The sequence below is a fragment of the Coenobita brevimanus genome, chromosome 40 (genome assembly GCF_032717465.1).
Source record: "Coenobita brevimanus isolate Jiangsu-jjx chromosome 40, ASM3271746v2, whole genome shotgun sequence".
In the NCBI taxonomy this organism is placed as follows: Eukaryota; Metazoa; Arthropoda; class Malacostraca; order Decapoda; family Coenobitidae; genus Coenobita; species Coenobita brevimanus.
The window spans coordinates 61506594-61527948 of NC_136993.1; the positions used below are offsets into that span (position 1 = coordinate 61506594).

Genomic DNA, 21355 nt, shown 5'->3' on the forward strand with positions numbered 1-21355 from the left:
TTTGTTAGACACAACAGACGTTTAACTTAGACTGAATTTTTTTAAATGCAAAATTTAATGTTATTGTTAGGATATTAATTTTAAGTTAACAAGAAAACTTTACAGTTATTGTTTGGAGCATATTATGAGCCGGAATATAGATTATTTGTCTGGGATATTAAAGAAACAGTAAGTTCTCGGATGTTTCAAACATTTGAGATAACACATTAAAAATTATTGAAGATTATATTTGGTGCTAGAGATTTTGTGAGTGGTCATGATGTTGCAATGTTGTCAGCTCAGCTACATTAAAACATCACCTTTTCTATATTCAAACAAGGTATTTAAAAGCCTTAAATAAGAATGATAATATTATATTCAGGTTAGGCGTTACTATAATAACCTCTGGCCACAATTCAACACAGCTAGACAACCCATTTAAAAACATTTATGGTACTGACTTATATGACATTGGTACTGATGTGTTAAAATCACGATTATGGTGGGTCCAAAACCTTGAAAAACGAAGAGGTGTTGTGTACATATTTCATGAAACTTCATAGTAGGTGATGATGTCGATTGTACTGTATACTTGTAATTATTTTTTTTCCTGGTGTTACTGTCTATAAGACGAAAGAAAAATTTTAAGGTAAATTTTTATATATGTATAGGTGAATGTATATACAGTATATATTTTTTCACTTCTGAAATTTTTCATTTGTACATTGTAATTACTGTATGTTAGTAATGCATTTTAATTGGCTGATTGTGACATTGTATTGACCAAAAATGTATTCCAATATAAGTGTAGTGTTCCTTCATTCATTCATTCATTGCCAGACGCCATGTATCCCAGACGGGGTGGCCAATGGCTTGGAGTTAATAGTTTTACAGGGAGGGGCACTAATCCTCCACCAACCCCACTTGACACGTAGGGATGCCAACAGCATCTGTTGTTCCCAGGCGGTCACCCATCCAAGTACTAACCATCCTCATTACAGTTTCTTATAGCTTCCAACGCCAAACGTTTAGCTGACCGAAATGTATTTAATTTTAACAACTTGATTCTTGATGCTGCCTACAAATCCTTCATTAAATCCTTTTGATCTTAAAACGTAGTGTTGATCGAAACTTTACCTAACTGTATTGCACCTGATGCCAACGATTCTTTATTAATTCGCAACCCTAAATGTTTAACTGACACAAATATACTTTTATACAGGTAACAGGTATGGATTCAAACGGTCGTTTAGGAAAACCAAGCTCACTGAGCGAGTGAGGTTTGTACAGCTGTGGTGCAAGGGTCTGCCATACAGCACCATAGAAAATCTCAAAGGCACCAACACAACCACAGTGAGGCAGTGGGTGAGGCGATGGCAGACCTGGGAACAATACCTCGAGCATGAGTCTGTCAAGGACTTAAATAATTCTTCCAGTCCTACAGTGTCCATGGTACTATTATCTGATGGTTACAGATAAAGGGAGAATGAAACCTCTTAGACGTTTAACAGTGAGTAAATCCTTTGTCACGAATACGACTGAGTGGCAGTTTTAAGATGGGCACATTGGATAGATTCCGGGATAACATGCCAACTAAATTTACCCTTTAACCTGAGGCGTCCCATCGACGTATGGGTACGTTGCAACATTTTGCATTTTCCAATCCCGATGACGTACTGGTATGTCGTGCAATTGCAAGGTCCCTAATTTGCACAATTTTAAATTTTCGCGCGTGATTTTTTGTACGTATACACAGGACACCTTCCTCTATTCCTCTACAGGATGCCAAGCAGGGACAATGCCTTACAGCGCATAACCTCCCCATCCCCCGCACACCATTGTCTCGGCAGTTCACCTGTTACCAGTGACCTGGCCAATAAAAACATTCAGGGCCAGAGTGATTCCCCAATCGATGACAATGTGGAGGACAAAGTTTACATAGCATTAGAGGAAGAAACAGTCAGAAATGATGATCAGGTAATGTGGCAAAAGAAGGTCAGGTATGGTGATGTGTTAGTGAATGAAACAATGCTTATAATGCCTATATTACTGTTTGAAAACCAATATACTCTCGTTCTACATATAAATTCGTACCAAGTAAATAAATAAATACCGTTTATGAGTGGTGTGAAATAGTTACCCTCCCATAGAACTCGTTTTCTTTGGTGCCAGCCTGTTAGAACACCCAGTCAGGTAAGGAGGTACTGCTTCCTGGATCAAGTATTTTAAACCTCAGGTGAGCGATTTCTCTATGAAATTTCGATGTTTCTCACCAAAAACGGAGGTTTTAGCCAAAAAAAAAAAAAAAATTGAAAATACCTCGGGATTGGGGGCTGTCGGAGGTGCGAAATAGCTCAAGATCTGACAGGTTAATTGGCTTAATATCAGTATCAAGTGTCAACAGCACTACTGTAATGTTGGGTAATCACTGACACTTTCTTGTGTCTGACTAAAGACACAGGTGTACGAGTCCTTTCCTTCAGTTTCAGCATTCCTGCATATAACACACCCTCAAATGTCACCATTTTGGCACTTACATCTTCACTATCCTTTTTAAATACATACTAGAGTTGTTTTATTCAGGGCTGGTGTATTGGTATTAGCGGAGACGTTTTTACATGTCGTCGGGTCTTATTAACTTCTTTAACCTGCGGCGTCCCGTCGACGTTCTTTAACGTCCACACATTTTGTCACTGCCAATCCCCTCGATGTACATAAACGCGAATCAATTGCAAGGTCCCTAATTTGCACAATTTTCAATTTTCGCGAGTGATTTTTTTGTACATATACACGTGACACCTTCCTCTACAAGATGCCAGGCAGGGACAATGCCTTACCCAGCATGACCTTCTCCCCCCCCCCTGCATGCCATTATCTCAGCAATTCACCTGTTATCAGTGACCTGGCCAGTAAAGCCATGTCATGCCATAGTACAAAATTCAGGGCCAGAGTGATTCCCCAATCAATGACAATGTGGAGGAAAAATTTTACATAGCATTAGAGGAAGAAACAGTCAGAAATGATGATCAGGTAATGTGGCAAAAAAAGGTCAGGTATGGTGATGAGTTAGTGAGTGAAACAATGCTTATAATGCCTATATTACTGCTTGAAAACCAGTATACGCTCGTACTACATATAAATTCGTACCAAGTAAATAAATAAATACCGTTTATGAGTGGTGTGAAATAGTTATCCTCCCATAGAACTCGTTTTCTTTGGTGCCAGCCTGTTAGAAAAGCCAGTAAGGTAAGGAGGTACTCCTACTTGTATCGAGTATTTTAAACCTCAGGTGAGTGATTTCTCTATGAATTTTCGATGTTTCACCAAAAGCAGAGGTTTGAGCCAAAAAAAAAAAATTTCCAAAAATGGTCGGGATTGAGGGGAGTCAGTGGTGGAAAAGTGGTTGGGATAGGGCAGGTTAACCATGGAATACTAAACTTTTTTTTTTTTTCAGAATCACTAAACGTGGGTATATTATACCCGACACTGGAAAATAGGAAAAAAATATAGAAAATATGCATATTTATTCAAATTAACAATTACACACTCAAGTTAAACCTTACCGGTACTATTACTAAGCCTAATACATTAACTCTTACCTCATACAGATAAGGTACGTACTGAATTTCGAAAAAAATTTTTGAAAAGGCAAAAAAAACAAACAGAAAAGTTTTTGGAAAAAAATTACCAAAACAAAATGACACCATCAAGTTCAACCAAACTTCCCCAAACCCTTCCCAGGTATGCTGCCTCTGTTCACAGGGGGTCACCAGTACCCAGTCCTTGTGCAAACTGTAAGGGAAGATAGGTGGCCACAACACTGAACTTGGGTACATCACATGACTATAGAAAATTCCAGAGTGCAGAGCAGAGGGACATGACCAACGTCTGCCAGGGCTCGGGATAGACAGAAGCTACTGAGGATACCAGCTGCCTGTCTCCACAGTAACACAACATAATGCGCATGATGTCATGGTGCTCAGGTTTATTATACACATGTTCGGTATTCCAGGGTTAACAAAATTTAAAATCCTTATACTGTTCCCTGCCCCAGCCGGGATTAAAACCCACAACCGTTGGGAGAGAGCATCTCTCTACTAATTCGACCACTGCCTCCTTCCTTCATCAGAAGACTGTTTTCAGCTTACTTCCCCTCATCTAATTTAACCACAATAACAATCTCTACACCAGGCAGAAAGTGCATGAGACGTCAATTAGCTCTTAATTCGTTCACAGCGTATGAGTGGCAATGGTCGCAATATAAAAATAAAATGCATAGTATACGACATCTTATTTATCTCCACGTTTATTATAGTTTTCTTGCCCTCATATTTGTTTAAAACGCTGATAGATGTAATAGGTCTTAACTCCAGCAGTGACCATACTGTTCACATGAAATTGTCACAGTACTTCAAAAGGACGAGACTGAGTGATTTAAAATAATTATTCGGGCACACAACTTCATGATCATTATGGCCCCAGTAACAAGTAGGGCATCAGTAAAAAAAAAACACACACAAAAAAAAAAAATGAGCTACCTGAATCAGCGGACAAAAGACGAAAATATGAGTCAAGTTAAGGTAGAAATAGCTTAATTACATATTCATAAGACTGTTGGTTTAGGTATGGAGATGTAGAAATTTGTCAGATTTGGTGCTTGAAGATATAGTTACAGGCTGTAAGAATATTTGCAGATTAATTATAGGTTGTAAATAGTTTCATCAAAAAGCCATGACAATCTTATAAGTGGTGGCAGTAGTACTGTAGATGCAACCTCAGGATCGAATGTGAACCCAATGGACTGCAGGCTGAAGTTACACTTCTGCACTCCACCATCATCCTTCTGGGGATAGGGAGGGATGTGACTTAGGTTTGTATGACCAGGTAATTGAGCCACCCAGTCATACTGTTGCCACCACATGAACATGTCCCTCTCAAGCACCAATATACAGTAAACAAAACATCTATCACTGTGAGCATCACCGGTTTTGCATTTAGACTTTTTTGTACCTTTTAAGAGAACTTAAAAACAAAAAAACTGTTAAGGGTGGAACGTACACTACACTGTTAATTCACTGTGCTCAAATAACTTTCTCAGACCCCTATTTCCCACATTCTCTCTGGCTGAAGAAGCTCCTTAACACCTCTTAGTGAGCGATTTATTTTGATATTTGTATATTACTATCCCATTTGTCTTGGTTTAAATTATGATCAAATCGCCATACTCTTGATAAGTAAGGGTGAAAATTATTATTTTTTTTTTAATCACAAAAAATCCTTTGACCAATGCGAGTACCTGCTAAGTAAAACTGTCTGGATTAACTGCAGTAATATACCAGAGTTAGTCAGATTATGAAACAACTAAATTTATCTAACTGACGTTTATCGGCCTAGAGAAAAATGTATTATATATATAGCACAGGGTGATTTACTACCGTACTATAGTACAGGGTGATTTACAACAATAATGCCAGTACATTACCTTTTCTAATTATATGATTTAAATGAAATTCCATGTTTACAAACGTCAGTCCATGTCAAAGAAATACTGGTACCACACTTGACAAATTCCCCGGCATGTGGAAATAACGAGACATATGATGGAAATAAATAGTTGTTCTCTTCTCAATGTGGCATTTAGTGGGCCTTAGTTTGTCACCTGCGTTGAACTAGTAATAATGCTGCACTCGATACCTGCTTATGTGTTTTTAATTAATCTGATTTAACTAATTTTGTTGTTGTTGTGATTTTACTTATTTTCCCTTGGATGTGGAGGTACCTCAAACCCACCATGGCTGTGGGTCCCGATTTTTATGTGCATCCCAGGCCAACGTCAGGGCCATTTTCTGAAGTTTCGAAAATTGATTTTTTTTTTTTTTTGTCATATTGAAGAGAAAGTTTGGACACACGTAACAGTGCAAATCCCAGCACCCTATACCCATTCTGTGGCTTGCAATGGAGCGCAAAATTGCAGAAATTTTGGCAACCAATATTTGCCGCTGAGAGGTGCTGCCGCACTGCAACATTGCACATGTTGTTATAATTTTTTTTATCCCCAAAACAATGTGAATGGTGCTGAAATGTTGTGCATATATTGTATATGATGATATCCAATGATTACAGTACATAATATGTTAGGATTCGCTCGAAAAAAATTTTTACTCTTTCACCTTTTTGATATAAAATATGTTTATGGTAGTGCCGAGTTATTTTTAACGTTATGGTTGTGCCCATGCTTGGAAAAGGGAGGGAAAGGGTTGAATGTTCAGTCCTAAATTAGAAAATTGCCCGTCCCTCGAGGCTAAGCTCTCCCACAGGAGATGAAAGTGGAGGGTGAGAACTGATTAGCAATAGGAAGTTGAGTCGCAACTTGCCTCTCCCATACCAAGTGCATGGCTAAAAATAGAATCGTCATGCAGTTTCAGAACTAGGAATAAGTCTAATTATTACGACAGAGACAAAGCAGAAATAAATACGTTTACAGACGGGGGGAAACGTATTTTTTCCATAATAACACATTCACCTTTATCATTTTACCTTGTTATTCTCGCAGGATGTTGCTGCCTGTCTGTCGCGAGTGTGTGAAAATACGATATTTTCTGCCTGGGTAAGGAAAAAGGGTACAGCAGGATATTTCCCAACACTTTACACCGTCAGAATTGCGAAACGACTTGCCATTTGCACCTCGCACGAGCTGATTAGCAGGAAGGGAAGTTCTTTTCACCCACGAAAACATCACGTGAACACAGAGAACTATCCGGTTATGCTTGTAAAAGACAAAGAATATGTAAAATGATTCAAAACAGTGCAACAAACCAGAGCAAATAGGTAAATATACCAAGACAAAAATGAATTTTGCTTTTACTTTCATGTCTTTTTTGTTTATATATATATATATATATATATATATATATATATATATATATATATATATATATATATATATATATATATATATATATAGCGTTAAGATGTGGTCATGTGGCGCTTGCAAGTTAGGCAGTCGAGAAGTTTCTGACCGATTCCCGATGTTACTGTGGTTCTGGTGCGAGTCGCAGTTGCTAGTTTGCCTGCTGTTTGTGAGTGTAGTTGTTTTGTAAGTTATGCATTAATTTTTGTGCTGTTTTTCTCTATAATGTTTTATTTATGTGATTGCTTGTTCAGTAATCTAAGTTTCTATGCTAAACAATTTAGAGTTTTGTGCAGTGTGGGAGAGCTCTGGCATGTTTTGGTTGTCTCAGAATTGGTAACTATGCTCTCTCTCTCTCTCTCTCTCTCTCTCTCTCTCTCTCTCTCTCTCTAATACACCAGAACTGTAGAAAAAATATAGAAGTTTCTAGTGTAATGCAAGCTTATATAAGGATGGGGAGGAGACTTGAGCAGGTTCAGTTGGTTTTCAGTTCAGTTTGAATGTAGTGCAGTGTCAGTGAAGTTTGTATATTTTTGGTACTTGTGGAGACAGTGAAGTGTTGTTGCCAAAGAGTGAAGTGTTTTTGAAGTTTGCATATCATTGGTACTTGTGAATATAGTGAACAGTTGTCAAGCATTAAGTGTAATTGCAGTTAGTAAAGATGTATATCTCCAGTGCTTGTGAAAATAGTGAAGTTGGAAAGCATTCAGTGAAATTATATGGAAAATAATGACAGTGAACGTAAGAAGCCAGTGTATATTTACAATGCCTCGGCTAATCTTGTGAACTGTATACCTAAGACTTACTATAGGAGGAACACCTCACTGGGCAACGTCCTTCCTGCACTGAACTACTGGTGCTGGAGCCTGTGGCAGTGTGGGACAGGGACGTAAGACTGGTGTCAGGAGTGGTTTAATTTAAGGGCTGCAGTGAGTAAAACCTTCGACATGGAGCAAGGGGATGTGCAGAGATGATCCCAAGGTGAGCAGGAGGACGAGGTGTCACTGGCTGCAATCATGAAGCTATTACAAGCACTACTACAGACGGAAGGACAGAAAGCACTCAAAGAACTATTACAGGCACAAAGTGTACTGTTGAAGGCACAGAATGAACAACTAGAGGTACAACGTGAAGAACAAAAAGAACGAGATGAACAACTTCAAGAGGCATCAGAAGAGCAACTGAGGTAATTAAAACTAATGATGCAAGGACAGCTAGATGCTTGCATGGGGGGAAATGAAGGAAGAACAGCAACGGCTTAAGGAGGAAGTAGATGCCAAACTAGAGCAGCAGAAGTATGAGATGGCACTGCAGCTTGCTACTAGCCTCAAGGGTGCTGCAATGGAAATTCCGGGCCAGAAGTCAGTAGAGGAGAGGATGCTAGAGTGGCTGCAGCGGAGTACAGTGCGACCATCTTGGGAAGATGTTTCCAGGTTAAGCCCTGCGACCAAGAGCTGCTGGAGTCAGTGGGACCTTCTTTGTTTGAACAACCGACTACTGGAGTGTCAGTGGGAGACACTCGATGGCCTCAGCAAGTATTGGCAACTGGTGATTCCGAAGAAGATGAGACCCGAGATCTTGGATGAGTCTCAGAACCAGATCACTGGTGGCACCTAGGAGTGAAGATCTAAGCAGGCTGCTACAGAGGTCCTACTGCATTGGCATGCGTCAGGGTGTTGAAGAATGGTGTCGGCTCTGTGATGTGTGTTGTGCCAAGAAGCGACCCAAGAAACGTGGTTGCGTCCCTCTTCAGCTGTACCAAATGGGTGCACCGATGGAAAGAGTTGTGATGGACATTGCTGGACCTTTGGCACTCACTGAAAGAGGAAACTGGTATATATGTGTTGCCATAGACTACTTCACAAAGTGGCCAGAAGCCTATTCCATCCCTGATCAAGAGGCTGCAACTGTTGCTCAGGTGTTGGTAAACCAGTTTTTCTGTCGTTTTGGGATGCCACAAGAGATACATTCAGAACAGGATAGAAACTTTGAGTCTGCTGTGTTCCGTGGTGCTACAAGTTATTGGGGATCAAGAAGACCAGGATTTCCCCACTAAAGCCAGTCAGATCGGATGGTGGAGGAATTCAACTGGGCCCTGGGACAGGAACTGGCTAAGTACTGCATAAAGGGACAAACAGAATGGGACTAGAAATTACCTGTGTTGTTGATGGCATATCGGTCTGCATCCCGTGTCTACCTGCTACACCTCTGCAAAACTGGTGTTGGGCCATGAGTTACGCTTACCTGTTGACTTGTTAATGGGAAGACCACCTCGTGAAGAGCTGCCTACAGACACCTCCAGCTATTCAAAGCATCTTCAGGAAAGGCTGGCTGAGGTACATCATCAAGTGCGAGGAGCCCTCAAGTTTTCAGGAGAGGTGATGAAGTGCAAGTATGATGCCACTGCAAGTGAGGTGAGCTTCATGGATGATGACCAAGTTTGGTTATACAATCCTCAGCTGAAGAAAGGACAGTCACTGAAGCTGCAGAGCCCATGGGACGGGCCTTACACTGTGTTGGACCGCCTATCAGACATAACATCGGATTCAGGGAAGCAGGAAGTCTCGCCCAAAGGTGGTACACGTGAACCATCTATGACATTACCATGGGCCAGGATAGTACTCCTGGAACGTCTCCAAGGAATCGTGCTCTCCCACAGCCGAGGATGTTGAGGAGGACCAAGGAGCTCAAGCGCAAGAGGATGGTGACAGTTTCCCAAGAGAAGACGTGAATCAGGTAGAGGACCAAGATCATACAGGAGGAGTGGATTCTGTGGAGGAGCAAGGACGTCGTTGGAAGCAGGACAGAAGGAGAGCTGATAAGGTGAAGGATTATTTTGTTTATAGATAGATGTTTCATTAAGATTAATGTTTATGATTATATATATTGTGTAGTTTTGTCAGGACGACAAAGAACTAGGGAGGGGGTGGTGTTAAGAAGTGGGATTTGCCATTTAGGTAGTCGAGAAAAGTCTCACTGATTCCCGATGTTTACCGTGGTTCTGGTGTGAGAGTTGCCAGTTTGCCTGTTGTTTGTGAGATTATTTGTCTTTTAAGTTATGCATTAATGTTTGTACTCTTCTTCTCTATAATGTTTTATTTATCTGATTGCTTGTTAAATAATTTAAGTTTGTATCCTAATAATTTAGAGTGTTGTGCAGTGTGGGAGAGCTCTGGCATGTTTTGGTTGTCTCCGAGTTAGTAGTTGTGCTCTCTCTCTGGAATACACCAGAACTGTGGAAAAATGTAGAAGTTTTTAGAGTAACGTAAGCTTATATAAGGTTGGGGAAGAAACTAGAGCAGGTTCAGTTGGTTTTCAGTTCAGTTTGAGTGTGGCGCAGTGTCAGATAAGTTTGTATATTTTCGGTACTTGTGGAAACAGTGACGTGTTGGCAAACAGTGAAGTGTTATTGAAGTTTGTATATCATCGGTACTAGTGATAACAATGAAGTGTTGTCAAGGATTAAGTGTTATTACAGTCAGTAAACTTTGTATAGCTCCAGTGCTTGTGAGAATAGTGAAGTGAAGTTGGAAATCATTCAGTGTAATAATCTGGAAAATAAAAACAGTGAACGTAAGAAGCAGTTGTTTTTTAACAATGCTTCAGCTGATCGTGTGTACTGTATAGCTAAGGCTGACCATAGGAGGAACAACTCACTGGGCAACGTCCTTCCTGTACTGAACTGCTGCTGTTGGAGCCTGTGGCAGTGTGGGATGTGGACGTAACAAATATATATATATATATATATATATATATATATATATATATATATATATATATATATATATATATATATATATAATACTTCCCTTTAAGGTACCTTCACAGCCAAGAGAAAAATAAGTAAAATCACAACAACAAAATTAGTTAAATCAGATTAATTAAAAACACATAAGTAGGTATCGAGTACAGCCTCATTACTTGTTCAACGCAGGTGACAATCTAAAGCCCATTAAACGCCACACTGAGGAGAAAACAGCTATTTATTTCCATCATATGTCTGCTTAGTTCTACATACTGGGGAATTTGTCAAGTGTGGTATTAACATGGACTGACTTTTGTAAACACAGCATTTCTTTTAAATTATTTTATTAGTAAAGGATATGTATTGGCGGTATTGTAGTAAATCACTGTGTACTATAAAATCACTCTGTACTATAACAGTAAATCCCCTTGTGTTATACATATAATACATTTTCCTCTAGGCCGATAGACGTCAGTTAGATAAATTTAGTTGTTTCGTAATCTGACTAACTCTGGTAAATTACTGCAGTTAATCCAGACAATTTTACTTAGCAGGTACTAGAGTTGGTCAAAGGATTCTTTGCGATTTTTAAAAATAATTTTCTGCCTTACTTATCAAGAGTATGACGATTTGATAATGATTTACAAATATACAAATATCAAAATAAATCGGTTACTAAGAGGTGTTAAGGAGCTTCCTCAACCAAAAAGAATGCGGGAACTAGGAGTCTGAGAAAGTTATTTGAGCACAGTGAATTAATAGTGTACTGTACTTTCTACCCTTAACAGATTTTTTTTAAGTTCTCTTAAAAGGTACAAAAAAAAGTCTAAATGTAAAACCGGTGATGCTCACAATGATAGCTGTTTTGTTTATTGTACAGTATACTGGTGCTTGAGAGGGACATGTTCATGTGGTGGCAACGGTATGACCGGATGGCTCAAATACCTGGTCATACAAACCTAGGTCACTTACCTCCCTCTCCCCCAGATGGATGATGGTGAAGTGCAGAAGTGTAACTTCAGCCTGCAGTCCTACCTGCTAATGGGACCATATGATCATGAAGTTGTGGCACTCGCATAATTATTTTAAATCACTCAGTCTCATCCTCTCTTTGAAGTACTGTGACGATTCTAGGCCCTTTATTTTAATCTTACTATCACCATTTCATGTGCATGTTTACTGACGGAGTTAAGACCTACGGCATCTACCAGCGTTATAAAACAAAAATGAGGACAAGAAAACTATATAAAGGTGGAAATAAATAACATGTATACTATGTGTTTTATTTTTTTATTGCCACCATCGCCACTTATTAGTATGCCGTCAACGAGTTAAAAGCTGATTGACGTCTCATGCACGTTCTGCCCGGTGTAGAGACTGTTATTGTGGTTAAATTAGATGAGGGGAAGTAAGCTGAACACTCTCTTCTGATGAAGGAAGGAGGCGGTGGTCGAATCGGTAGACAGATGCTCTCTCCCAACGTATGTGGGTTCTAATCCCGGCTGGGGTAGGGAACAGTCTATACTGGTTTGAATTTTGTTAAGGAAGTTAATAAGACACGACGACATGTAAGAACATCCCCGCTAATACCAATACACCAGCCCTGAATAAAACAGCTCATGTATTTAAAAAGGACGGGGAATGATGTAAGTGACAAAGTGGTGACATATGAGGGTGTATTATACGTAGGAATAATGAGACTGAAGGAATGGACTCGTACACCTATGTCCAAAGTCGGGCACAAAAAAATGTCAGTGATTATCCGATAATACAATAGTGCTGTTGACGCTTAATATTAATCTTACTAACGCCACTTGATACTGGTATTGAGGAAACTAAAGGGTACATTTACTGGGCATGTTATCCTGGAATCCATCCATTGTGTCCATCTTGAAACCGCCACTCAGTTGTATTCGTGGCGAAGGATTTATTCACTGCGAAATTTCTAAGAGGTTTCATTCTCCCTCCATCTGTACCCATCTGATAATGGTCCCACGGAAACTGTAGGATTGGAAGAAATATTAAATCCTTGAAAAGCGTGTGCTGGAGGTATTGTCTCCAGGCCTGCCATCGCCTCACCCACCGCCTCACTGTGGTTGCGCTGGTACCCGTAAGATCAGCCACGGCGCTGTATGGCAGACCCTTGCACCACAGTTGTACGAACCTCACTCGCTCAGACAACTTGGTTTTCCTAAATGTCCGCTTTGAATCCATACCAGTTACCTGTATTAAAGTATATTTGTGTCAATTAAAGGTTTACAGTTGTGAACTAATAAAAAATCGTATGCATTAGGAGCCATTGTTACGTTTCGGTCAACATTACGTTTAGGATCAGAACTAATGAATAATTGTATGCATCATCAAGAATCAAGTTGTTAAAATTAAATACATTTCTGTCAGCTAAACGTTTGGCGTCGGAAGCTATAAAAAAATTGTAATGAGTAACACTACACCTGTAGTATTCATACACATTATCGGTCAGGAGCATATTCAGGGTTCCGGACTGATAATTGATCGTGGCCATCAGGAAAATGCGAAAGTTAAAATTAGGTAGAGTTTCGGTCAGTAAACCTTTTAGGATCCGAACTAATGAAGAATAGTAGGCTGCATCAAGAATTCAGTAGCAAAAATTAAATACTTTAGGTCACTTGAATGTTTCGGCGGTGGCTGAATCGATAGAGAGGCGGCATGTAGTTTTATTGGACCCAAGATCGAATCCTGGCCGGGGCAGGGAATAGTTTAAGGATTTGAATTTCATTAAAACAGACTTTACTAATCTACAGGAGACCCGCCGACATGTAAAAATACCATCGCTTATACCAGAACACCAGTCACATACAAACATCCCTAGCATGTATTCAGTATGTACGATGGATGTTAGCGCCGAAGTGGTGACATGTGGAGGTGTTTAGGAGGCCTATGGGGCCGTGGAATAGGCCCTGAAACCTTTGCCCATAGTCGGACACACACACACACACACACACACATACAAACTAGTGATGAATAGTGAGGGCTGGTACTGTAGTATACAACAGGTAAAATTAAGTACAGTTATGGTCTGTAAAATGTTTAGGGTCCGAACTGAAGAGTCGTAGTCAGTGGCAAAAATACAGTATTTTCAATTAAGGACAGCTTCAGTCCATCAGTGTTTAGGGTCCAAACCAAAGAAGACTCGTAGGCAGTACTAAGAATACATCAGTTAAGATTAAGTACATTTTTGATCTGTAAAACGTCCCAGGTTTCGTTTAGGGTTTCGAACTAATGATGAATTGTAGGCAGCATTAAAAAAAAGAAAAAAAAAAATCCAGTAGTTAAAATCAAATGCATATCAGTCACTGTAATCTTTACAGTCCAAAATAAAATAATCTATGGCAGCATGAAAAAATACAACAGTTAAAATTAAGTACAGACTTGGTCTGTAAAACGTTTAGAGTCCGAACTGAAGAATCCATAGTGCTAAGAACACATTAATTAGGCCCATGATCAAAGTATGGGAGGTTAGCCAGACAGTGAGGAATCCCCGCCTGCATGACATCACACGCGCCCCACTGACTTCCCAATCCTTGCTCTCAAGGCTGGCTGGGTGGCGTCGGCCTTGACGCACTATCTGAGACTCGACCACACTGCTTCATTCATAGCTTCATTTCTCATACAGTATATTTTATGACTTTATAACTATTTACGATAACCATAGTAAATACGTCAATAAATCACATTATCGTCTGCCTGTAACATTCCACAGCAGGACTTAATATATGCTTGTCCTATCTATATATCTATATTTTTTGTTTTATACTTAATCGCACCTTCCCACCAAGGTGGGGTAGCGATACGACTAAAAGAAAAGAAAAAATAACAAAAACCTCCACACAAAAATACACATTCGAGCACATTAACACTCATCTATCTATCTATCTGTTTTTTTTAATGCCAGGAAGAAGGAACCAAAGGCCACAAGCCTGCAAAAACTGTTCCTTCCAAGAGAAAAACAAAATACGAGAGAGCAGAATTCAAGATCCGATCATTTCGAGATGCCTGGACAACTGTGTTTGAAAGACTGGAGATCATAGGAAGCAGGAAATACAGACAGAGGGAGACAGTTCCAGAGTTGACCTGTTGCATAAATGAAGGACTGCGAGTAGCGGTTAACTTTTGCATTAGAGAGTTGGACAGAAAAGGGATGAGAGTTTGCTGCTTGACAGGTGCTACGCGCCCGTCGTAGAGGTGGAGGAATGCATGCAGACAGTTCAGAGGAGCAGCGACCATTGAAGTAGCAATAGAAAAGAGATAAAGATGCAACAGTGCGGTGAAGAGACAGAGGTTGAAGGGAGCCAATAAGAGGAGGAGAGTTAATGAGACGAAAAGCCTTTGACTCCACCCTATTGAGGAGAGCTGCATGTGGAGAACCTCCCCACACATGCGAGTTGTACTTCACACAGGGGCGGATAAAACCCGTGTATAGACTTAACAATTGTGCAGGGGTAAAAAAGGAACGGAGTCGGCTTATCACACCTAATCTCTTGGAAGCAGATTTTACAAGAGATGTAATATGATCTTTCCACGATAAGTCCCGAGTGAATGAAACCCCAGGCATGTTCAAGGATGATGCAGGATTAAGCTGAGTATTATTAAACTTTAGTGGGTACACCTGTGGAAGATTTTGTCGGGTTGATAGGTGTAAGAAATGGGTCTTTCATGCATTAAAAACAAGATTATTTTTACCCCAGTCAGAGATTCGAGCCAAGTCAGACATTAGGTGTGCCATAGCCTCATCCCTTGTTTGTTGAAGTAACTGCTGAGATGGACGTTGCGGGAACTGAATGGAAAGGTGAAGGGTGGAGTCATCAGCATATGAGTGGATAGGGTTAGATGTACAGCTTAGAAGGTCATTGATGAATAAAAGAAAGTTGGTGATAGGACAGAGCCCTGAGGAACACCACTGTTGATGGAACTAGGAGAAGAATGATGGCCGTCTATAACAGCGGCTATAGAACGACCAGAAAGGAAGCTAGAGGTGAAGGCACAGATAGAAGGATAGAAACCATAAGTGGGCAATTTGGACATTAAAGATTTATGCCAGACTCGATCGAAAGCCTTTGAGATGTCGAGTGCAATGACAAAGCATTTGCCAAAGTCCCGAAAGGAGGATGACCAAGAGTCTGAAAGGTAGGTGAGAAGATCGCCAGTGGAGTGTCCGTGACGGAACCCATACTGACGATCAGAAAGAAGGTTGTGATAGGAAAGATGCTTTAAAATTTTTCTATTAAGAATTGACTCGAAAACTTTTGAGGTACAGGGTGTTAAAGCAATTGGACGATAGTTAGAGGGCTGGGAAAGGTCACCCTTCTTTGGGACTGGCTGAATGAGAGCAAACTTCAGGAAGAAGGAAAGGTACAAGTTGATAGACAAAGACGAAAGAGTTTGCCTAGGCAGGGTGTAAGCAAAGAAGCACAGTTCTTGAGAACAACAGGAAGGACTCCATCAGGCCCATACGCCTTGTTAGTATTGATGCCTGTGATGGTAGAAAATACATCAGCTGAAGAAATTTTAATGTCACCCATGAAGAAGTCAGAGGGGGGAAGTGAAGGAGGAACAGCACCGGAATCGTCTAAGGTGGAATTGGAGGTGAAAGTCTGAGCGAAGAGATCTGCTTTATCAGTAGAAGAAATAGCTACAGAACCATCAGAGTTGAAAAGAGAAGGGGAGGATGATGAGGTAAAGTTGTTAGAAAGGTTTTTGGCAAGGTGCCAGAAGGAGCGGGAAGAATTCGAGTTGGAGAGTTGACAGCATTTAGTACGGATTAAATTATTTTTAGCAGAGCGAAGAACAGACTTAGCACGATTCCGGCCAGAAACGTATAAAAGATGTGATTCAGGGGTGGGTTGGCTCTGGTACTTTTTAAAGGCCCTCTCCTTGTCGCGGACAGCATTAGAACAAGCGTGATTAAACCAAGGCTTTCCTGCATTAGTCAGAGGACATGAGAAGCAATTGGACGATAGTTAGAGGGCTTCCAAGCCTGAGAGAATAACCTCCGTAATGCGTGAGGCACACTCAGATGGCTCCCGGCCAGGGAAGCAATAATCATTCCAGGGAAAATCAAAGAAGTACTGCCTGAGGGCCTCCCAGTCCGCAGCTCCAAAGTGCCACAGACGACGTTTCCTTGGTGGGTCCATAGGCCATAGCGGAGCGATAGGACAGGTTAAGGTGATAAGGTTGTGATCGGAGGAGCCCAACAGAGAGAAAAGATTAACAGCGTAAGCAGAAGGATTAGTTGTAAGGAAGAGGTCAAGTATGTTGGAGCTCTCTCCAAGGCGGTCAGGGATACGTGTAGGGTGATGTACAAGCTGCTCTAGGTCATTAAGGATAGAAAAGATGTAAGCTTGTTCACCAGGTGGATCAGTGAAAGGAGAGGAGAGCCAAAGGTGGTGGTGAACATTGAAATCTCCTAGAATGGAGATTTCAGAGAAAGGAGAAATGGATAGAATGTGTTCCATCGTAGAAGTAAGATAGTCATAGAATTTTTGATAGTCAGTAGAATTAGGAGATAAGTAAACAGCGCAGATATATTTAGTCAGAGAATGACAGGAAAGCCGAAGCCAGAGAGTAGAGAATTCAGAAGAATCGAGTTCAGGAACACGAGAGCAAGATATGTCGTTGCGTATATATACACAACAGCCACCTTTGGCTTTGAAATGAGTATAGAGAAAGTAGGAGGGTACAGAAAAGGGTTTGCTGTAAGTTGCCTCAGACAGCTGAGTCTCAGTTAGAAAAAGAAGGTGAGGTTTAGAGGAAGAGAGGTGGTGCTCAACAGAGCAAAGGTTAGAGGAAAGGCCACGAATATTGCAGAAATGAAGAAGAAGTGAGTCAGACAGTGGTTCCAGGCAGCTCAAGTCGTCACCGGGAGAGGGGCGGAAGGTGGGGGCATTTATGGTCCCCCCTCCTGGGGAATCCGAGGCCGTGTGTTGAGCTGCCATAATTTTGTTTTGAATTTTGGAAAAGGAAGTGTATTGTGTACTGTGCATGTAATTTGGTGTAGATAGTTAGAGAAACTAGTATTGGAGAGCATGCTGGCCTGCTCTCTGTGTTACCGAGTCACTGAAAAAGTTCAGCAAAGGGGGATGGTCAAGAACTAGTCCTAAGGGCTGATAAGAGGGGAGCTCCAGCTCTCCCTGTCATCAGCTTTCCATCCACCTCTGGAGTACTGCCCTGCTCGAGTGGTACTACAGTCTACTTCTCATCTATCTACCTATCTATCTATCTATCTATCTATCTATATTATATATATATATATATATATATATATATATATATATATATATATATATAATAACGCGAGCATCGTTTGTGATGGCTCTTAGATGGATAAATGAAGAGATCATTGTAATTTCAATCATTTATTATTGAAAAAATACAGCCATCATTATTGGTGTACATAATAAGTCATTCTTGCTCTCTCTCTCTCTCTCTCCCTCCCAGGGATTGATGCTGTGGTGTCTATATCACGGTGTCCCGAACCATTCATTCACGCACTCTCTCTCTCTCTCTCTCTCTCTCTCTCTCTCTCTCTGTTACTATGTTCAATTTCATTTTCTTCCTAGTCACTGACCTGCTTGTTTGTTTGTTTGCATTTTCGATTGCTATCAGCTTGTTAGGCGAGCTGATTTTAAAATATATATAAAGTTTGGCAGAAAAGCACAAAATCAGGTGTTTATTTATCAAATAAATTAACACCTGATTTTCTGAGAGAGCGCGACTTGCCAAAGGGCTGATGTGACATCACGCGGGCTCAAGCGGAGTGCTGTCTGGCCGACCTCACCCTACTTAGATCATGGTTAGGCCCTGTTCACACAAGGCATTTTCAAACACGCGTTTCATAACGCGAGTTAGCAAAGACAATGGTAGTGCATTGGATTGTACACACTCTACCACGCGTTTTTCTCAACCGCTGGTCCAAACGCTTGATCCGACATTTCCCTTCCTACCACGCGTTTGTTCAGTGGTTTGATGTACATTTGTTTGCTTGGGGACGAACACATGTGACGTGTGTACAACTGCGCGTTTCCCTGGCGGTACATCATTCATTCATTCATTGCCAGACGCCATGTATCCCAAACGGGGTGGCCAAGGGCTTAGAGTTAATTATTTTACAGGGAGGGGCACTAATCCTCCACCAACCCCACTTGACACGTAGGGAGAAAGTTATGCCAACAGCATCTGGTGTTCCCAGGCGGTCACCCATCCAAGTACTAACCAGACCCAACGTTGCTTAACTTCGCTGATCGGCCGTGAAGCGGTGTACTCAACGTGGTATGGCCGTTGGCGGTACATGCCACATTTAAAAATGCCTCATGTGAACAGGGCCTTTCAGTACAGCTTCTGTCTTCAAAACGTTCACGGTTCGGAGCTAATGAAGAATCCTGTGCATCAACATGAATACAATATATGAAATTAAGCATAGTATCTATAAGTATCGCCTATATTAGGATTACGAAGTAACAAATAGATGTTGCCTCTCCATTCCACTATTGATCCTAATTAGTCCACCAACTCTTGAGTTATGATTAAAAAGACATATTATATATTCTGTTCTGGGAGAGACACGGTATTATTATGAAGGAAAAGAAATATTTATTATTATTATTATTATTATTATTTTTATTATCATTATTATTATTACTACTACTACTACTACGACTTCTGCTACTATTATGATTATTACTGTTGCCACTACTACTAATGCTACTACTGCTACTACTACTATTACTACTTTTTGAAAAATATATCACCGCTATCAATTTGGGAATTACATTGTGAAGATCTAAATCAACCTTCATATAACTGTTCAACATTTGGAGCTGTAATGTGAAGGTTAACATCAACCTTCACAATTACAGTACAAGCCATTGGTCCCAAGCACACCAACGGCTGTGGTTACCAACCATTTACTACTTTTATAATTTATTTGTATTCATTAACATTACAATGTTAATAAAGACATTAATCTATTGGAGTTGCTGGTCTATGTGACTCGACCACAATAGCTTCGTAATCCATACCTGCCAGAGAAACAGGCCTGAGGGCTGATGAGTTTGTGACCATGAGGCATAGGAGTGCAGACCTCACGAGGGAGAATGGCAGTCGACATCTCATCAGGCCACAACAGAACTCTTGGGGTTGATTTTTTTCTTCTCAAAAAGAACTTCTGCCAGTTTCGAGTAGGATCTCCTCGCCTCTGAACCCATCCCACCTGATGTTGCGGACACATGAAGAGTGAATCGACCGTGGTTCACAGTTTCTTGATGGATTTTTTTTCTTGTTTTTTCTTCTGTGCGGCCTCAAGAGACAGTTCACGGTGACATGCTGCCATAGGATCAAATATGCTAATGTCGAAGAAAGCCCTCTGCCCATGAGTCCAGAAACCCTGAGCACGGACATCAACTCTTGCATCTTTTGATGTACGAAGTATTTGCTGTTCTTTGGATGAAGTGATTTCCATGTAAAGGTAACAGAGCTGGCTCTATGGCAATATTTTGGCATATTTCCTTTAACACTTTTGCAGCAAGGTCGTGTGCTTCATGTATAATGCAAACAATGCCATTGCATGGTTCACATCAAAGACAGTGCCACAGGCACTGTGTTGAGGTGGGTTCTCTATTGGCCACTACTGCTACTACTACTACTACGACTGCTATTGCTACTACTACTACTACTACTGCACTAGTACTATTATATTTACTGTAATAATATTTATTATTATTTTCATTATTATTATTTGCAGTGAGACAGATAGCAGAGAAGGCTTGTGAGCAGGACCATTCAGTGATTATGCCATTCATGGATCTGGAAAAATACAACAAAATGGACAGAGATGGATTGTGAAAAGTTTTGCACATATACAGCATAGATGGTAAGCTGCCACCTGCCATCAAGTTGTTTAGGTTTTGGAGATATGCGCCACACAGCAGCGGTGGGGCACGGGCAAACATGAGAGCCCGTGAGAGTGTGGGCAGAAAAGTTCTCCAAATAGAGCAAAGCAGGGGAGGCGAACAGGCAGACCGAGGAAAGGCTGCAAGGGCAGGAGAAGACTCGAAGGGGAAGGAGGCCAACAAGCAGATGGTCGATGAGGACAGGGCGGGATAGGTAGAGCAGGGTGGAAAGCACGGTGCTGATGGAGGGGGCGCCGATGATGAGCTGCAGGTAGAAACCACCCCGACGCTGCCCTCAGCCCACTTGCCCTTAATGGAGTAGGGCTGTGAAGGCTCGCCCAGCTCCCCAACAGCAGATGGAAGACAAGGAGGAAAGGCCCGGTCGCAGTTGCTTGGAGGGAACACCCCAATCCAAGTGGTGGCGGAGGGAGGGTCGTCGGCCGTGGTAGAATGTTGGAAGGCGGAGGAGCCTCAACCTCCTGGTCGAGAGGACCAGGGCCCTCAACCTCCAGGTGGAATGGACAGGCCGGACCCCCTCAGCTGCTGGGGGGAGCTGGTCCCGCTGTGGACTAGGGTGATATCGACATGGTGAGAGGTGAGCTGTGAGTCCTGTGCCGTCAAGAGTTTTCATAATGGTAGTGAAGCATGTGTAAGGGTTAATGGGCATCTAATTGAATGGTTCACGATCATTGTGGGCGTGCGACAAGGTTTCATGATGTCCCCATGGTTGTTCAATATATATATATATATGAAAATAGTGAAAACACACGTAATGGAGAGGAGGACGGCGTTTGT

At 41.1% G+C, this 21355-nt stretch overlaps 1 non-coding gene across 1 annotated transcript; it reads right to left on the reverse strand.

Annotated features, from left to right (window-relative positions):
* Window positions 1-18836: 18836 nt before the first annotated feature.
* On the reverse strand, window positions 18837-18955 carry LOC145397330 (5S ribosomal RNA). Its single transcript, XR_013896910.1, has one exon. It is a non-coding gene; the product is annotated as a 5S ribosomal RNA (ribosomal RNA).
* Window positions 18956-21355: the final 2400 nt, after the last annotated feature.